General features: G+C 40.6%; 23 non-coding genes across 23 annotated transcripts; all 23 read right to left on the reverse strand.

Annotated features, from left to right (window-relative positions):
• Positions 1-705: 705 nt before the first annotated feature.
• Positions 706-778, reverse strand: trnak-uuu (transfer RNA lysine (anticodon UUU)). The gene has a single exon. It is a non-coding gene; the product is annotated as a tRNA-Lys (tRNA).
• Positions 779-1,554: 776 nt separating this feature from the next.
• Positions 1,555-1,627, reverse strand: trnak-uuu (transfer RNA lysine (anticodon UUU)). The gene has a single exon. It is a non-coding gene; the product is annotated as a tRNA-Lys (tRNA).
• Positions 1,628-2,162: 535 nt separating this feature from the next.
• On the reverse strand, positions 2,163-2,235 carry trnak-uuu (transfer RNA lysine (anticodon UUU)). The gene has a single exon. It is a non-coding gene; the product is annotated as a tRNA-Lys (tRNA).
• An 800-nt stretch (positions 2,236-3,035) lies between these two features.
• Positions 3,036-3,108, reverse strand: trnak-uuu (transfer RNA lysine (anticodon UUU)). The gene has a single exon. It is a non-coding gene; the product is annotated as a tRNA-Lys (tRNA).
• A 535-nt stretch (positions 3,109-3,643) lies between these two features.
• Positions 3,644-3,716, reverse strand: trnak-uuu (transfer RNA lysine (anticodon UUU)). Its single transcript has one exon. It is a non-coding gene; the product is annotated as a tRNA-Lys (tRNA).
• Positions 3,717-4,251: 535 nt separating this feature from the next.
• Positions 4,252-4,323, reverse strand: trnak-uuu (transfer RNA lysine (anticodon UUU)). The gene has a single exon. It is a non-coding gene; the product is annotated as a tRNA-Lys (tRNA).
• A 799-nt stretch (positions 4,324-5,122) lies between these two features.
• Positions 5,123-5,195, reverse strand: trnak-uuu (transfer RNA lysine (anticodon UUU)). The gene has a single exon. It is a non-coding gene; the product is annotated as a tRNA-Lys (tRNA).
• Positions 5,196-5,730: 535 nt separating this feature from the next.
• trnak-uuu (transfer RNA lysine (anticodon UUU)) lies at positions 5,731-5,803 on the reverse strand. Its single transcript has one exon. It is a non-coding gene; the product is annotated as a tRNA-Lys (tRNA).
• An 801-nt stretch (positions 5,804-6,604) lies between these two features.
• Positions 6,605-6,677, reverse strand: trnak-uuu (transfer RNA lysine (anticodon UUU)). The gene has a single exon. It is a non-coding gene; the product is annotated as a tRNA-Lys (tRNA).
• A 528-nt stretch (positions 6,678-7,205) lies between these two features.
• Positions 7,206-7,278, reverse strand: trnak-uuu (transfer RNA lysine (anticodon UUU)). The gene has a single exon. It is a non-coding gene; the product is annotated as a tRNA-Lys (tRNA).
• A 535-nt stretch (positions 7,279-7,813) lies between these two features.
• On the reverse strand, positions 7,814-7,885 carry trnak-uuu (transfer RNA lysine (anticodon UUU)). Its single transcript has one exon. It is a non-coding gene; the product is annotated as a tRNA-Lys (tRNA).
• Positions 7,886-8,686: 801 nt separating this feature from the next.
• trnak-uuu (transfer RNA lysine (anticodon UUU)) lies at positions 8,687-8,759 on the reverse strand. The gene has a single exon. It is a non-coding gene; the product is annotated as a tRNA-Lys (tRNA).
• Positions 8,760-9,287: 528 nt separating this feature from the next.
• On the reverse strand, positions 9,288-9,360 carry trnak-uuu (transfer RNA lysine (anticodon UUU)). Its single transcript has one exon. It is a non-coding gene; the product is annotated as a tRNA-Lys (tRNA).
• Positions 9,361-10,197: 837 nt separating this feature from the next.
• Positions 10,198-10,271, reverse strand: trnan-guu (transfer RNA asparagine (anticodon GUU)). Its single transcript has one exon. It is a non-coding gene; the product is annotated as a tRNA-Asn (tRNA).
• Positions 10,272-10,687: 416 nt separating this feature from the next.
• On the reverse strand, positions 10,688-10,760 carry trnak-cuu (transfer RNA lysine (anticodon CUU)). Its single transcript has one exon. It is a non-coding gene; the product is annotated as a tRNA-Lys (tRNA).
• Positions 10,761-11,332: 572 nt separating this feature from the next.
• On the reverse strand, positions 11,333-11,406 carry trnan-guu (transfer RNA asparagine (anticodon GUU)). Its single transcript has one exon. It is a non-coding gene; the product is annotated as a tRNA-Asn (tRNA).
• Positions 11,407-11,822: 416 nt separating this feature from the next.
• trnak-cuu (transfer RNA lysine (anticodon CUU)) lies at positions 11,823-11,895 on the reverse strand. Its single transcript has one exon. It is a non-coding gene; the product is annotated as a tRNA-Lys (tRNA).
• A 571-nt stretch (positions 11,896-12,466) lies between these two features.
• On the reverse strand, positions 12,467-12,540 carry trnan-guu (transfer RNA asparagine (anticodon GUU)). Its single transcript has one exon. It is a non-coding gene; the product is annotated as a tRNA-Asn (tRNA).
• Positions 12,541-12,957: 417 nt separating this feature from the next.
• trnak-cuu (transfer RNA lysine (anticodon CUU)) lies at positions 12,958-13,030 on the reverse strand. Its single transcript has one exon. It is a non-coding gene; the product is annotated as a tRNA-Lys (tRNA).
• Positions 13,031-13,602: 572 nt separating this feature from the next.
• trnan-guu (transfer RNA asparagine (anticodon GUU)) lies at positions 13,603-13,676 on the reverse strand. Its single transcript has one exon. It is a non-coding gene; the product is annotated as a tRNA-Asn (tRNA).
• A 417-nt stretch (positions 13,677-14,093) lies between these two features.
• trnak-cuu (transfer RNA lysine (anticodon CUU)) lies at positions 14,094-14,166 on the reverse strand. The gene has a single exon. It is a non-coding gene; the product is annotated as a tRNA-Lys (tRNA).
• Positions 14,167-14,739: 573 nt separating this feature from the next.
• On the reverse strand, positions 14,740-14,813 carry trnan-guu (transfer RNA asparagine (anticodon GUU)). The gene has a single exon. It is a non-coding gene; the product is annotated as a tRNA-Asn (tRNA).
• Positions 14,814-18,473: 3,660 nt separating this feature from the next.
• trnan-guu (transfer RNA asparagine (anticodon GUU)) lies at positions 18,474-18,547 on the reverse strand. Its single transcript has one exon. It is a non-coding gene; the product is annotated as a tRNA-Asn (tRNA).
• Positions 18,548-18,580: the final 33 nt, after the last annotated feature.

Here is an 18,580-nt window from a genome sequence, read left to right on the forward strand (position 1 = left end):
GCTCTGGTCAGATCAAGGGACCAACTTTGTGGGCGCCAGGCCAGTATTACAGGAGTTGTATGAGTTCCTAAGTAGCATTGACAAGGATCAAGTCCAGAAGAAGGCGGCATCTGTAGGAACTGACTGGATGTGGGTGTTTCACCCGGCGGACTCTCCCCACCGAAATGGGGCAGCTGAAGCAGCTGTCCGTGTACTCAAGAGAGGGTTAAGCTGTGTTGGCGAGGAAGGTAACCTGACAGCGCTGGAGTTCCAGACCCTGCTGTACCTGGCTGCTAACCTGTCAAATGAGAGACCAATTGATGCAAGAGCCCAGGTACAAGATGAGGCCGTCGAATTCATCACTCCCAACTCTCTTCTGCTCGGTCGCGCAGGACCCAGTGGGGACTCCCGAGGCTTTGAGTATCCTACTTACCCCGTCGTGGGTCTGAGAGCAATCCAGATCGAGGTCGACAAGTTCTGAAAGAGGTGGAACCAGGTGGCAGGTCCAGGCCTCTACATCCGTCAGAAGTGGCAGGCACCTGCTAGAAACGTTGCAGCGGGAGACCTGGTGTGGTTGGCTGATTTTTGGAAATTGTTCAATGTGCAGTTTGGAAGAATTCTCTTTTTAAAGCTCTCTGTAAGAGACAATTATTCAGGTGTGTATACCAGCACTCACCAACCTGTGCTGAGGAATCAGTGTCAATGAAGTTAATGTAAATAAAACACCGCCTGAACAGGGACTTGAACCCTGGACCCTCAGATTAAAAGTCTGATGCTCTACCGGCTGAGCTATCCAGGCTTCATTGAGTTACAAATATTTGCACAAAAAAAAACGGATTTCGCTCGCTTAGCATGTGAGAGGAAGCGGGATCGATGCCTGCATTCTCCAATGTCTTGCATTCTTCACAGATTTTCCTAGTAATGGACAGTGAATAAGAAATGAGGTTAAGCCCAATGGAACACATTATTCACTATATTAGATAGTGTCAATTACTTTATTGGAATAGATTTTTGTAAATTGTTCAATGTGCAGTTTGCAAGAATTCTGTTTTTAAATCTCAGAATATAAATATTTGCACATCAAAAACAGATTTCACTTTTCCATTAAAAGTACCTGTACCAGCTACATAGAATCAAAGCCATAAGCTATACATGCTGTAGGGAATTGTTTTTTACCTGATGTGTAGCCTTTCAGAAAGGGGATTTAGCTCAAATGGTAGTGTGGATCAAAATGGGGTCACAAGCCAAAATGGGTAGCGGGATCGATGCCTGCATTCTCCATTGTCTTGCGATTTTCAAAGAATTTCTATTTCTATGACTGTTAATCAGAATTGAAGTAGAGTTTGTTGGGGAACATATGGTTCTTTGCCCCAGCCGCTGCAGCTGAGAGGTTAAACAAAATGAGGTATCATTCGGCCCTTTAGACAGTGTCAATAAGTTAATCGCAACAAATACAAATAACTTGTTAAACGGGCTATTTGCAGGGTTACAAGGCTTCAAATTTTGTAAATTTCTGTAAAGAATCAATATTACCCACAAGTAATAGTATCATTGAAGATATCCCATTTGAAATACTGCCAGAACACGGACTTGAACCCTGGACCCTCAGATTAAAAGTCTGATGCTCTACCGGCTGAGCTATCCTAGCATTGTTGAGTTACAAATATTTGCACAAAAAAAACGGATTTCAATTTTCCATTAAAAGTACCTGTACCAGCTACATAGAATCAAAGCCATATGCTATGCTTGCTGTGGGGAAATGTTTTTTATCGTATGAGATGTCTTTCAGAGAGGGGAATTAGCTCAAATGGTAGAGCGCTCGCTTAGCATGTGAGAGGAAGCGGGATCGATGCCTGCATTCTCCAAAGTCTTGCATTCTTCATAGATTTTCCTAGTAATGGACAGTGAATAAGAAATGGCCCAAAGTGTCTTGGAGAACATTTGGTTCTTTGCAAATAAACTCTGCAGCTGGGAGGTAAAGCCCAATGGAACACATTATTCACTATATTAGATGGTGTCAATTACTTTATTGGAATAGATTTTTGGAAATTGCTCAATGTGCAGTTTGCAAGAATTCTCTTTTTAAAGCTCTCTGTAAGAGACAATTATTCAGGTGTGTATACCAGCACTCACCAACCTGTGCTGAGGAATCAGTGTCAACGAAGTTAATGTTAATAAAGTACCGCCTGAACAGGGACTTGAACCCTGGACCCTCAGATTAAAAATCTGATGCTCTACCGGCTGAGCTATCCAGGCTTCATTGAGATAGAAATATTTGCACAAAAAAAACGGATTTTGCTCGCTTAGCATGTGAGAGGTAGCGGGATCGATGCCTGCATTCTCCAATGTCTTGCGTTCTTCACAGATTTTCCTAGTAATGGACAGTGAATAAGAAATGGCCTACAGCAGGGGTTCCCAACCCATTTTGGCTTGTGACCCCATTTTGACCTCACAATTTTTTGGCGACCCCATTGACATTATAATTAATATATATATTTTTTTTTATTAATGTTTGATGTTTTTATATGGTATACTGTGTTGGAAATACAGCGAAACCAGTTTAGTGCACAATTGTATATTGTGCACTAAACTACATAGAATCAAAGCCATAAGCTATGCTTGCTGTAGGGAAATGTTTTTTATCGTATGTGTTGTCTTTCAGAGAGGGGAATTAGCTCAAATGGTAGAGCGCTCGCTTAGCATGTGAGAGGTAGCGGGATCGATGCCTGCATTCTCCAAAGTCTTGCATTCTTCATAGATTTTCCTAGTAATGGACAGTGAATAAGAAATGGCCTACTGTGTGTTGGAGAACATTTGGTTCTTTGCAAATAAACTCTGCAGCTGGGAGGTTAAGCCCAATGGAACACATTATTCACTATATTAGATAGTGTCAATTACTTTATTGGAATAGATTTTTGTAAATTGTTCAAGGTGCAGTTTGCAAGAATTCTCTTTTTAAAGCTCTCTGTAAGAGACAATTATTCAGGTGTGTATACCAGCACTCACCAACCTGTGCTGAGGAATCAGTGTCAATGAAGTTAATGTAAATAAAGTACCGCCTGAACAGGGACTTGAACCCTGGACCCTCAGATTAAAAGTCTGATGCTCTACCGGCTGAGCTATCCAGGCTTCATTGAGTTACAAATATTTGCACAAAAAAAACGGATTTCAATTTTCCATTAAAAGTACCTGTACCAGCTACATAGAATCAAAGCCATAAGCTATGCTTGCTGTAGGGAAATGTTTTTGACCTTATGAGATGTCTTTCAGAAAGGGGAATTCGCTCAAATGGTAGGGGGCTCGCTTAGCATGTGAGAGGTAGAGGGATCGATGCCTGCATTCTCCAATGTCTTGCTTTCTTCACAGATTTTCCTAGTAATGGACAGTGAATAAGAAATGGCCCAAAGTGTCTTGGAGAACATTTGGTTCTTTGCAAATAAACTCTGCAGCTGGGAGGTAAAGCCCAATGGAACACATTATTCACTATATTAGATGGTGTCAATTACTTTATTGGAATAGATTTTTGGAAATTGCTCAATGTGCAGTTTGCAAGAATTCTCTTTTTAAAGCTCTCTGTAAGAGACAATTATTCAGGTGTGTATACCAGCACTCACCAACCTGTGCTGAGGAATCAGTGTCAACGAAGTTAATGTTAATAATGTACCGCCTGAACAGGGACTTGAACCCTGGACCCTCAGATTAAAAGTCTGATGCTCTACCGGCTGAGCTATCCAGGCTTCATTGAGTTACAAATATTTGCACAAAAAAAACGGATTTCAATTTTCCATTAAAAGTACCTGTACCAGCTACATAGAATCAAAGCCATAATCTATGCTTGCTGTAGGGAAATGTTTTTGACCTTATGAGATGTCTTTCAGAAAGGGGAATTCGCTCAAATGGTAGGGGGCTCGCTTAGCATGTGAGAGGAAGCGGGATCGATGCCTGCATTCTCCAATGTCTTGCATTCTTCACAAATTTTCCTAGTAATGGACAGTGAATAAGAAATGGCCTACTGTGTGTTGGAGAACATTTGGTTCTTTGCAAATAAACTCTGCAGCTGGGAGGTTAAGCCCAATGGAACACATTATTCACTATATTAGATAGTGTCAATTACTTTATTGGAATAGATTTTTGTAAATTGTTCAATGTGCAATTTGCAAGAATTCTCTTTTTAAAGCTCTCTGTAAGAGACAATTATTCAGGTGTGTATACCAGCACTCACCAACCTGTGCTGAGGAATCAGTGTCAATGAAGTTAATGTAAATAAAGTACCGCCTGAACAGGGCCTGAACCCTGGACCCTCAGATTAAAAGTCTGATGCTCTACCGGCTGAGCTATCCAGGCTTCATTGAGTTACAAATATTTGCACAAAAAAAACGGATATCGCTCGCTTAGCCTGTGAGAGGTAGCGGGATCGATGCCTGCATTCTCCAATGTCTTGCATTCTTCGAAGATTTTCCTATTAATGGACAGTGAATAAGAAATGGCCTACAGCAGGGGTTCCCAACCCATTTTGGCTTGTGACCCCATTTTGACCTCACAATTTTTTGGCGACCCCATTGACATTTTAATTAATCTATATATTTTTTTTATTAATGTTTGATGTTTTTATATGGTATACTGTGTTGGAAATACAGCAAAACCAGTTTAGTGCACAATTTTATATTGTGCACTAAACTACATAGAATCAAAGCCATAAGCTATGCTTGCTGTAGGAAAATGTTTTTTACCTTATGAGTTGTCTTTCCGAAAGGGGAATTAGCTCAAATGGTAGAGCGCTCGCTTAGCATGTGAGAGGAAGCGGGATCGATGCCTGCATTCTACAATGTCTTGCATTCTTCACCGATTTTCCTAGTAATGGACAGTGAATAAGAAATGGCCTACAGTGTGTTGGAGAACATTTGGTTCTTTGCAAATAAACTCTGCAGCTGGGAGGTTAAGCCCAATGGAACACATTATTCACTATATTAGATAGTGTTAATTCCTTTATTGGAATAGATTTTTGTAAATTGTTCAATGTGCAGTTTGCAAGAATTCTCCTTTTATAGCTCTCTGTAAGAGACAATTATTCAGGTGTGTATACCAGCACTCACCAACCTGTGATGAGGAATCAGTGTCAATGAAGTTAATGTAAATAAAGTACCGCCTGAACAGGGACTTGAACCCTGGACCCTCAGATTAAAAGTCTGATGCTCTACCGGCTGAGCTATCCAGGCTTCATTGAGTTACAAATATTTGCACAAAAAAAACGGATTTCAATTTTCAATTAAAAGTACCTGTACCAGCTACATAGAATCAAAGCCATAAGCTATGCTTGCTGTAGGGAAATGTTTTTGACCTTATGAGATGTCTTTCAGAAAGGGGAATTCGCTCAAATGGTAGGGGGCTCGCTTAGCATGTGAGAGGTAGAGGGATCGATGCCTGCATTCTCCAATGTCTTGCTTTCTTCACAGATTTTCCTAGTAATGGACAGTGAATAAGAAATGGCCTACAGTGTGTTGGAGAACATTAGGTTCTTTGCAAATAAACTCTGCAGCTGGGAGGTTAAGCCCAATGGAACACATTATTCACTATATTAGATAGTGTGAATTCCTTTATTGGAATAGATTTTTGTAAATTGTTCAATGTGCAGTTTGCAAGAATTCTATTTTTAAAGCTCTCTGTAAGAGACAATTATTCACGTGTGTATGACAGGACTCATCAACCTGCGCTGAGGAATCAGTGTCAATGAAGTTAATGTAAATAAAGTACCGCCTGAACAGGGACTTGAACCCTGGACCCTCAGATTAAAAGTCTGATGCTCTACCGGCTGAGCTATCCAGGCTTCATTGAGTTACAAATATTTGCACAATAAAAAACGGATTTCGCTCGCTTAGCATGTGAGAGGTAGCGGGATCGATGCCTGCATTCTCCAATGTCTTGCATTCTTCGAAGATTTTCCTATTAATGGACAGTGAATAAGAAATGGCCTACAGCAGGGGTTCCCAACCCATTTTGGCTTGTGACCCCATTTTGACCTCACAATTTTTTGGCGACCCCATTGACATTTTAATTAATCTATATATTTTTTTTTATTAATGTTTGATGTTTTTATATGGTATACTGTGTTGGAAATACAGCAAAACCAGTTTAGTGCACAATTTTATATTGTGCACTAAACTACATAGAATCAAAGCCATAAGCTATGCTTGCTGTAGGGAAATGTTTTTTACCTTATGAGATGTCTTTCAGATAGGGGAATTAGCTCAAATGGTAGAGCGCTCGCTTAGCATGTGAGAGGAAGCGGGATCGATGCCTGCATTCTCCAATGTCTTGCATTCTTCACCGATTTTCCTAGTAATGGACAGTGAATAAGAAATGGCCTACAGTGTGTTGGAGAACATTTGGTTCTTTGCAAATAAACTCTGCAGCTGGGAGGTTAAGCCCAATGGAACACATTATTCACTATATTAGATAGTGTTAATTCCTTTATTGGAATAGATTTTTGTAAATTGTTCAATGTGCAGTTTGCAAGAATTCTCTTTTTATAGCTCTCTGTAAGAGACAATTATTCAGGTGTGTATACCAGCACTCACCAACCTGTGATGAGGAATCAGTGTCAATGAAGTTAATGTAAATAAAGTACCGCCTGAACAGGGACTTGAACCCTGGACCCTCAGATTAAAAGTCTGATGCTCTACCGGCTGAGCTATCCAGGCTTCATTGAGTTACAAATATTTGCACAAAAAAAACGGATTTCAATTTTCCATTAAAAGTACCTGTATCAGCTACATAGAATCAAAGCCATAAGCTATGCTTGCTGTAGGGAAATGTTTTTGACCTTATGAGATGTCTTTCAGAAAGGGGAATTCGCTCAAATGGTAGGGGGCTCGCTTAGCATGTGAGAGGAAGCGGGATCGATGCCTGCATTCTCCAATGTCTTGCATTCTTCACAGATTTTCCTAGTAATGGACAGTGAATAAGAAATGGCCTACTGTGTGTTGGAGAACATTTGGTTCTTTGCAAATAAACTCTGCAGCTGGGAGGTTAAGCCCAATGGAACACATTATTCACTATATTAGATAGTGTCAATTCCTTTATTGGAATAGATTTTTGTAAATTGTTCAATGTGCAAGAATTCTCTTTTTATAGCTCTCTGTAAGAGACAATTATTCAGGTGTGTATACCAGCACTCACCAACCTGTGATGAGGAATCAGTGTCAATGAAGTTAATGTAAATGAAGTACCGCCTGAACAGGGACTTGAACCCTGGACCCTCAGATTAAAAGTCTGATGCTCTACCGGCTGAGCTATCCAGGCTTCATTGAGTTACAAATATTTGCACAAAAAAAACTGATTTCAATTTTCCATTAAAAGTACCTGTATCAGCTACATAGAATCAAAGCCATAAGCTATGCTTGCTGTAGGGAAATGTTTTTGACCTTATGAGATGTCTTTCAGAAAGGGGAATTCGCTCAAATGGTAGGGGGCTCGCTTAGCATGTGAGAGGAAGCGGGATCGATGCCTGCATTCTCCAATGTCTTGCATTCTTCACAGATTTTCCTAGTAATGGACAGTGAATAAGAAATGGCCTACTGTGTGTTGGAGAACATTTGGTTCTTTGCAAATAAACTCTGCAGCTGGGAGGTTAAGCCCAATGGAACACATTATTCACTATATTAGATAGTGTCAATTACTTTATTGGAATAGATTTTTGTAAATTGTTCAATGTGCAGTTTGCAAGAATTCTCTTTTTAAAGCTCTCTGTAAGAGACAATTATTCAGGTGTGTATACCAGCACTCACCAACCTGTGCTGAGGAATCAGTGTCAATGAAGTTAATGTAAATAAAGTACCGCCTGAACAGGGCCTGAACCCTGGACCCTCAGATTAAATGTCTGATGCTCTACCGGCTGAGCTATCCAGGCTTCATTGAGTTACAAATATTTGCACAAAAAAAACGGATATCGCTCGCTTAGCATGTGAGAGGTAGCGGGATCGATGCCTGCATTCTCCAATGTCTTGCATTCTTCGAAGATTTTCCTATTAATGGACAGTGAATAAGAAATGGCCTACAGCAGGGGTTCCCAACCCATTTTGGCTTGTGACCCCATTTTGACCTCACAATTTTTTGGCGACCCCATTGACATTTTAATTAATCTATATATTTTTTTTTATTAATGTTTGATGTTTTTATATGGTATACTGTGTTGGAAATACAGCAAAACCAGTTTAGTGCACAATTTTATATTGTGCACTAAACTACATAGAATCAAAGCCATAAGCTATGCTTGCTGTAGGGAAATGTTTTTTACCTTATGAGATGTCTTTCAGAAAGGGGAATTAGCTCAAATGGTAGAGCGCTCGCTTAGCATGTGAGAGGAAGCGGGATCGATGCCTGCATTCTCCAATGTCTTGCATTCTTCACCGATTTTCCTAGTAATGGACAGTGAATAAGAAATGGCCTACAGTGTGTTGGAGAACATTTGGTTCTTTGCAAATAAACTCTGCAGCTGGGAGGTTAAGCCCAATGGAACACATTATTCACTATATTAGATAGTGTTAATTCCTTTATTGGAATAGATTTATTGTAAATTGTTCAATGTGCAGTTTGCAAGAATTCTCCTTTTATAGCTCTCTGTAAGAGACAATTATTCAGGTGTGTATACCAGCACTCACCAACCTGTGATGAGGAATCAGTGTCAATGAAGTTAATGTAAATAAAGTACCGCCTGAACAGGGACTTGAACCCTGGACCCTCAGATTAAAAGTCTGATGCTCTACCGGCTGAGCTATCCAGGCTTTATTGAGTTACAAATATTTGCACAAAAAAAACGGATTTCAATTTTCAATTAAAAGTACCTGTACCAGCTACATAGAATCAAAGCCATAAGCTATGCTTGCTGTAGGGAAATGTTTTTGACCTTATGAGATGTCTTTCAGAAAGGGGAATTCGCTCAAATGGTAGGGGGCTCGCTTAGCATGTGAGAGGTAGAGGGATCGATGCCTGCATTCTCCAATGTCTTGCTTTCTTCACAGATTTTCCTAGTAATGGACAGTGAATAAGAAATGGCCTACAGTGTGTTGGAGAACATTAGGTTCTTTGCAAATAAACTCTGCAGCTGGGAGGTTAAGCCCAATGGAACACATTATTCACTATATTAGATAGTGTGAATTCCTTTATTGGAATAGATTTTTGTAAATTGTTCAATTTGCAAGAATTCTATTTTTAAAGCTCTCTGTAAGAGACAATTATTCACATGTGTATGACAGGACTCATCAACCTGCGCTGAGGAATCAGTGTCAATGAAGTTAATGTAAATACAGTACTGCCTGAACAGGGACTTGAACCCTGGACCCTCAGATTAAAAGTCTGATGCTCTACCGGCTGAGCTATCCAGGCTTCATTGAGTTAAAAATATTTGCACAAAAAAAAACGGATTTCAATTTTCCATTAAAAGTACCTGTACCAGCTACATCGAATCAAAGCCATAAGCTATGCTTGCTGTAGGGAAATGTTTTTGACCTTATGAGATGTCTTTCAGAAAGGGGAATTCGCTCAAATGGTAGAGCGCTCGCTTAGCATGTGTGAGGTAGCTGGATCGATGCCTGCATTCTCCAATATCTTGCGATTTTCAAAGAATTTCTATTTCTATGACTGTTAATCAGAATTGAAGTAGAGTTTATTGGGGAACATATGGTTCTTTGCCCCAGCCGCTGCAGCTGAGAGGTTAAACAAAATGAGGCATCATTCTGCCCTTTAGACAGTGTCAATAAATTAATCACAACAAATACAAATAACTTGTTATACGTGCTATTTGAAGGGTTATAAGGCTTCAAATTTTGTAAATCTCTGTAAAGAATCTAATTTACCAGCCTGGATAGCTTGTAATCTCCTGGGTTCTGGAAAGGGGACATGGGGGGAGCAAGGAGAATAAGCTTTCCTCTCCCTGTGGCCCCCTGAAATGTTATTTGGTCAAAAAAGATAGCAAAATATGGCTTTTAAGAAAAAAACAATTTCCATGTTATGATCGTAAGACAAGGTGAAATGGATCAGATCAAAGCTCCTAAATACTTCCAATTCCTAGAAAGCACTTTAGCCAGATAGCTCCTCTCTCAGACACTCCGTACTCAGGTCAACGGGAGTGCATGATTGGAAGGCAATAGACAGAGTAGTTCTATCAAATCTTTTTGTTTGGGCTGATGCTTAGCTTGACCTGGTGGTCAGTAAAAATCACTTCGTCCCTGGGTGGGCTTGAACCACCAACCTTTCGATTAACAGTCGAACGCGCTAACCAATTGCGCCACAGAGACCTTTAAATATATACACATGTGTCTTATAAAATCAGAACATGTCAGCTATGGCAAAGTTCGCAACAAATGAATCTCACTCAACCATTGAAACAGTCAATGGCAATGAGATTGTATTATACCCTGGTATGCTAGAATACCATCTAAGGAGAATAGCCATGCTTTCAAAGTCACGTTATATTGCTTATTCGTCCTTTCAAATGATCAAGACTTTTATGGTTTGCCGCCACAAAACGTAGTTGCAGCTTACTTTCAATCTTTCTAGCTGACTCCATGTCAATGCAAAATGTTGTGGCTCGACCACGCAACCTGCTGATCGGCTGACATTTAGTGTGGCTCTATGATCGAACAGAGCCAAGAACTACTAATTTTCCTTTCTGTGAACATTCCATCAGATGGGCTAGGTTAAAAGTATATAGCGCCCAACGTGGGGCTCGAACCCACGACCCTGAGATTAAGAGTCTCATGCTCTACCGACTGAGCTAGCCGGGCTTAAAATAGTCAGTACCAGACAACTTTAAAAAAAAAAACACACACAAAAAATCCTGTGCGTTAAATCTCCTCGACATTGATGTCTTCAAATGTTGATAGAAAGTAGCTGTATTTCATTCCCCACTGATAAATCACATATGATTTAAATTCTAGGGACCCCACCATCTCAGTCCCCCCTGAATAATCTCCTTTCAACCCTTAACCTCATCTCTGAGCGTATGTAATCTCCTGGGTTCTGGAAAGGGGACATGGGGGGAGCAAGGAGAATAAGTTTTCCTCTCCCTGTGGCCCCCTGAAATGTTAATTGGTCAAAAAAGATAGCAAAATATGGCTTTTAAGAAAAAAACAATTTCCATGTTATGATCGTAAGACAAGGTGAAATGGATCGGATCTAAGCTCCTAAATACTTCCAATTTCTAGAAAGCACTTTAGTCAGATAGCTCCTCTCTCAGACACTCCATACTCAGGTCAACGGGAGTGCATGATTGGAAGGGAATTGACAGAGCAGTTCTATCAAATCTTTTTGTTTGGGCTGATGCTTAGCTTGACCTGGTGGTCAGTAAAAAACAGTTCGTCCCTGGGTGGGCTTGAACCACCAACCTTTCGATTAACAGTCGAACGCGCTAACCAATTGCGCCACAGAGACCTTTAAATATATACACATGTGTCTTATAAAATCAGAACATGTCAGCTATGGCAAAGTTCGCAACAAATGAATCTCACTCAACCATTGAAACAGTCAATGGCAATGAGATTGTATTATACCCTGGTATGCTAGAATACCATCTAAGGAGAATAGCCATGCTTTCAAAGTCACGTTATATTGCTTATTCGTCTTTTCAAATGATCAAGACTTTTATGGTTTGCCGCCACAAACCGTAGTAGCAGCTTACTTTCAATCTTTCTAGCTGACTCCATGTCAATGCAAAATGTTGTGGCTCGACCACGCAACCTGCTGATCGGCTGACATTTAGTGTGGCTCTATGATCGAACAGAGCCAAGAACTACTAATTTTCCTTTCTGTGAACATTCCATCAGATGGGCTAGGTTAAAAGTATATAGCGCCCAACGTGGGGCTCGAACCCACGACCCTGAGATTAAGAGTCTCATGCTCTACCGACTGAGCTAGCCGGGCTTAAAATAGTCAGTACCAGACAACTTTAAAAAAAAAAACACACACAAAAAATCCTGTGCGTTAAATCTCCTCGACATTGATGTCTTCAAATGTTGATAGAAAGTAGCTGTATTTCATTCCCCACTGATAAATCACATATGATTTAAATTCTAGGGACCCCACCATCTCAGTCCCCCCTGAATAATCTCCTTTCAACCCTTAACCTCATCTCTGAGCGTATGTAATCTCCTGGGTTCTGGAAAGGGGACATGGGGGGAGCAAGGAGAATAAGTTTTCCTCTCCCTGTGGCCCCCTGAAATGTTAATTGGTCAAAAAGATAGCAAAATATGGCTTTTAAGAAAAAAACAATTTCCATGTTATGATCGTAAGACAAGGTGAAATGGATCGGATCTAAGCTCCTAAATACTTCCAATTTCTAGAAAGCACTTTAGTCAGATAGCTCCTCTCTCAGACACTCCATACTCAGGTCAACGGGAGTGCATGATTGGAAGGGAATTGACAGAGCAGTTCTATCAAATCTTTTTGTTTGGGCTGATGCTTAGCTTGACCTGGTGGTCAGTAAAAAACAGTTCGTCCCTGGGTGGGCTTGAACCACCAACCTTTCGATTAACAGTCGAACGCGCTAACCAATTGCGCCACAGAGACCTTTGACTATATTTACATGTGTCTTGTAAAAATCAGAACATGTCAGCTATGGCAAAGTTCGCAACAAATTAATCTCACTCAACCATTGAAACAGTCAATGGCAATGAGATTGTATTATACCCTGGTATGCTAGAATACCATCTAAGGAGAATAGCCATGCTTTCAAAGTCACGTTATATTGCTTATTCGTCCTTTCAAATGATCAAGACTTTTATGGTTTGCCGCCACAAAACGTAGTTGCAGCTTACTTTCAATCTTTCTAGCTGACTCCATGTCAATGCAAAATGTTGTGGCTCGACCACGCAACCTGCTGACCGGCTGACATTTAGTGTGGCTCTATGATTGAACAGAGCCAAGAACTACTAATTTTCCTTTCTGTGAACATTCCATCAGATGGGCTAGGTTAAAAGTATATAGCGCCCAACGTGGGGCTCGAACCCACGACCCTGAGATTAAGAGTCTCATGCTCTACCGACTGAGCTAGCCGGGCTTTAAATAGTCATTACCAGACAACATGAAAAAAAAAAAACACACACAAAAAACCTGTGCGTTAAATCTCCTCGACATTGATGTCTTCAAATGTTGATAGAAAGTAGCTGTATTTCATTCCCCACTGATAAATCACATATGATTTAAATTCTAGGGACCCCACCATCTCAGTCCCCCCTGAATAATCTCCTTTCAACCCTTAACCTCATCTCTGAGCGTATGTAATCTCCTGGGTTCTGGAAAGGGGACATGGGGGGAGCAAGGAGAATAAGTTTTCCTCTCCCTGTGGCCCCCTGAAATGTTAATTGGTCAAAAAAGATAGCAAAATATGGCTTTTAAGAAAAAAACAATTTCCATGTTATGATCGTAAGACAAGGTGAAATGGATCGGATCTAAGCTCCTAAATACTTCCAATTTCTAGAAAGCACTTTAGTCAGATAGCTCCTCTCTCAGACACTCCATACTCAGGTCAACGGGAGTGCATGATTGGAAGGGAATTGACAGAGCAGTTCTATCAAATCTTTTTGTCTGGGCTGATTCTTAGCTTGACCTGGTGGTCAGTAAAAATCACTTCGTCCCTGGGTGGGCTTGAACCACCAACCTTTCGATTAACAGTCGAACGCGCTAACCAATTGCGCCACAGAGACCTATGATTATATACACATGTGTCTTAAAAAAATCAGAACATGTCAGCTATGGCAAAGTTTGCAACAAATGAATCTCACTCAACCATTGAAACAGTCAATGGCAATGAGATTGTATTATACCCTGGTATGCTAGAATACCATCTAAGGAGAATAGCCATGCTTTCAAAGTCACGTTATATTGCTTATTCGTCTTTTCAAATGATCAAGACTTTTATGGTTTGCCGCCACAAACCGTAGTAGCAGCTTACTTTCAATCTTTCTAGCTGACTCCATGTCAATGCAAAATGTTGTGGCTCGACCACGCAACCTGCTGATCGGCTGACATTTAGTGTGGCTCTATGATCGAACAGAGCCAAGAACTACTAATTTTCCTTTCTGTGAACATTCCATCAGATGGGCTAGGTTAAAAGTATATAGCGCCCAACGTGGGGCTCGAACCCACGACCCTGAGATTAAGAGTCTCATGCTCTACCGACTGAGCTAGCCGGGCTTAAAATAGTCTGTACCAGACAACTTTAAAAAAAAAAAACACACACAAAAAATCCTGTGCGTTAAATCTCCTCGACATTGATGTCTTCAAATGTTGATAGAAAGTAGCTGTATTTCATTCCCCACTGATAAATCACATATGATTTAAATTCTAGGGACCCCACCATCTCAGTCCCCCCTGAATAATCTCCTTTCAACCCTTAACCTCATCTCTGAGCGTATGTAATCTCCTGGGTTCTGGAAAGGGGACATGGGGGGAGCAAGGAGAATAAGCTTTCCTCTCCCTGTGGCCCCCTGAAATGTTAATTGGTCAAAAAAGATAGCAAAATATGGCTTTTAAGAAAAAAACAATTTCCATGTTATGATCGTAAGACAAGGTGAAATGGATCGGATCTAAGCTCCTAAATACTTCCAATTTCTAGAAAGCACTTTAGTCAGATAGCTCCTCTCTCAGACACTCCATACTCAGGTCAACGGGAGTGCATGATTGGAAGGGAATTGACAGAGCAGTTCTATCAAATCTTTTTGTTTGGGCTGATGCTTAGCTTGACCTGGTGGTCAGTAAAAATCACTTCGTCCCTGGGTGGGCTTGAACCACCAACCTTTCGATTAACAGTCGAACGCGCTAACCAATTGCGCCACAGAGACCTATGATTATATACACATGTGTCTTAAAAAAATCAGAACACGTCAGCTATGGCAAAGTTTGCAACAAATGAATCTCACTCAACCATTGAAACAGTCAATGGCAATGAGATTGTATTATACCCTGGTATGCTAGAATACCATCTAAGGAGAATAGCCATGCTTTCAAAGTCACGTTATATTGCTTATTCGTCTTTTCAAATGATCAAGACTTTTATGGTTTGCCGCCACAAACCGTAGTTGCAGCTTACCTTCAATCTTTCTAGCTGACTCCATATCAATGCAAAATGTTGTGGCTCGACCATGCACAACGGGAGTACATGATGGTTAGGGAATTGACAGAGCAGGGGTCTCATTTATAAAACTGTGCGTGGGATCGTTACTAAAAATGTGAGTACGCCCAGAAGCAAAGTTTTGCGTGCGCCAAAAAATATTCGGATTTATAAAACACTGCGTACGCACACCTGTACGCAATCTTTGCTTTATAAATCACATACTGACTACAATTGTGCGCAGCTGAATCAGCTTCACGTTCCGCCCTCTACACGCCCCTTTTTAACCATAAATGGTCAATGCAAATGACCTCATGAATGCGATCTGCATATAAAACAGACTCAGATGCCGGTATTATGTCTCGTTGGAAACAACCTACTGAGAAAATCAAAAAAGCGAAATTTCACGGAGGTTGAAGTGGAGACACTTGTGGGTGAGATGGAGGCCCGAAAGGTAGTTTTGTTCGGCGGTCACGGGATTGGGATCGCCAACAACAAAAAGCAGAGTGAGTGGCAACATGTTGCTGCAGCAGTGAACTCTGTCAGTAGCACGGAGCGCACTGTCCCAGAATTAAAAAAGAAGTGGTCTGACATAGAGTTACATATTTTTATGTAGCCCACCAATAAATCGTTATCGTCCCTAAATACCCTCTCCCTCCGAATCCTGGCATTTGCATGGTCCGCCAGAAGTGCCATATGGTGCAGCATTACCAAGGCGCTCACCTCTGTATTTATAGGGTTACGGTAATAAGACTGACGAGAACGCCTTGGATAATCATTTTGTAATCACCCACGTAAAATGTTCTTGAACATAACCCCTTTTTAATGCCTGATTTGTCATGAAAAGCATCAAGAGTAACGAACAACGATTGTGATGAGGAGTGTGGCTTGGTTTTTCACACTTGGGATTTAATTGACATTTGATTATGTGTTTACAGTGTCACATAAAAATATTATGTTATTGACAAATGTTGGACGGATGCTTTATTCCATGCAGTTGCGCCGTCAGTGGACAGTATGGAGTGACGGGATTAAATATAGAGAATTTCTTTTTATCTCTATTCTAAGAAGATATTTCTGGAGTTATAACTGAGGAATAACGCAGTTTACTTAAATTATTCTGATTACATAGATTTAACGCATGATACGGGTTGAAATTAAATTTATGAAGGGCGATGATAAAACATAATCGTTCTTCTCACTCTACAGTTCTTCCGTCTGACTTCAGTTCACCACCACACCATCTGTGTCGCCAACTCTCCTTTTCCTCCAAACCATGCGTACGCATGGGTCAGAGTTTGCTTAGGGCTGCGCACATTCTCCCGTCAAGTTGTTTTTTTATAGATCACAACCTTGGCGTGGAAAGTCACGTACGCCAATTTCAGCCCCATTTTGTGCGTACGCAACGGTTATAAATGAGACCCCAGTTCATTCAAATCTTCTCTTGGAAACACAGTAGATTTTTTCACTTAACAAAGGTTAACGGTTTGGGCTGATGCTTAGCTTGACCTGGTGGTCAGTTAAAATCAGCTCGGAGGCTTGAACCACCAACCTTTTAATTAACAGTCAAACGCGCTACCCGATTGCGCCACAGAGACCAGTTTAAAAAAATCACACGCGTCTTGTAGAAATAAGAACATATCTGCATGTCAGCTATGGATCTTGAAACCTGGAACTTAGAACTGAGAAATCATGATCAAAATTCAGATTAATCGCGCAGCCCTACCTACAACAGATAACACTTTAATTGTTGTCACCAACCACACACAGCAGGAAGACATAGTGTTGATGGTTGGTGTGGCCTACTCATTGTATTTGCCTCAAGTTGTGGCCCACTAGGTATACACACACCACATTGGAAGCGCCCAACAGGGTGGGAAGACTGGGAATATTAATGCAGAACATGAGACTCAAACCCATAAAAAGCTGACAGTTTGACATAGGGCTGCTCGATTATGGGAAAAATCATAATCACGATTATTTTGGTCAATATTGATATCACGATTATTCAAACGATTATTTTTGAGTTTGAAAACATGCATTTATTGACACAATCAATTATGACATAGAAACCCGTGTAAGTATCCAAAATAAAACCTTTTTCGTGTGTAAGTGTACTGTCTGCCACAACATTCTGAATCTAACATTTGATTTTTATAAAACATTTCATGAATACAATATATTCAGCCAAATGCACTGACGAATGACTCGACTGAAATAATACATTCCCTATTTAATGTCTAGAGAACAACGGTCCCAGCATTTCTCCATAGCAAAGTTAAAAGTCACAAAGCCATAACAAACACATGGCTAATAAAAATCATATTGTTGTTAAACAGAAATACATACAAGATGTACTTGGCAGTTCTGCCTTAAAGAACTCTTAGTTAAAGTCTGCTATAGGAGCTTGTTATCGTTCATCAAACTGTAACGTTACTGAAACTTTAATATTCCACACGGTAGGTCTACTCCAACATGTCTGTCAACAGTCGATGCTGCTGATTGGCGGTTCACTGGCAAGTCCCGCCTCCTGCCAACGGCATACTTCCTGATGCAGCACGCCTGTTAGATTGTACTCCCTCTCGCCGCGTTGAATGCTTTCGCATGCGCGTCTCTTTCATAAACTTTCATAAACTCTCTAGGCCTACTGTAAAACGGAAAATGTCAAATTAATCGTTTCAACTCGATTATACGAGTTTGGAGATCGTTTGACCCCAAAATCGATATCGCAATCGAAATTCAATTAATTGCACAGCCCTAGTTTGACATTCAGTGTGGATCTTTGAAACAGAATCAAGTATGACCCCTTACTGTGAACATTCAACGCATAGGCTACGTTTTAAGGTGATTGCTCACAACCTAGGGCTCGAACCCACGACCCTGAGATTAATAAGAGTCTCATGATCTACCGATAGAGCTAGCCGGGCTGTACAAACATGACCAGCAAGCAAAAAAAAAAAATTAATCACTTTGAGATAATGCCTTCAAATGTGGTTAGAAAATTGCCATATTCCATGGCCCATTATTAAAGGGAACAAGCTGGCCCCTCCCTCCCACCCTGTGGCCGCATTCAATGTGGCCTTGTAAAACCCCATAACTATGGCTTTTAAGTAAAAAATAATTTCCATGATTTGATCATAAGACTTGGTAAAAATGCCACATATCTATGCTCATGAATACGTATAATTCCTAGGCAGCAGAATTGCCAGCTAGCTTTTCTCCATACAGACACTCAGTAGTCAAGGGGACAACTGCAGTATATGTTTGGGAGGGAAATGACAGAGCCGTTCTATAAATCTACTCTTGGAAACAGAGTTCGTTTTTTCCCAAATGGCAGGTCAATGAGTTCGGCTGTTGACACCATGACACCTAGTTTGGTTAAAAAAGAACACGTCCCTGGGTGGGCTTGAACCACCAACCTTTCGATTAACAGTCGAACGCGCTAACCAATTGCGCCACAGAGACATGACATTTATAGTATCATATGGGTTTTAATAA

Source organism: Gadus chalcogrammus, chromosome 17 (genome assembly GCF_026213295.1).
Source record: "Gadus chalcogrammus isolate NIFS_2021 chromosome 17, NIFS_Gcha_1.0, whole genome shotgun sequence".
NCBI classification, from domain to species: Eukaryota; Metazoa; Chordata; class Actinopteri; order Gadiformes; family Gadidae; genus Gadus; species Gadus chalcogrammus.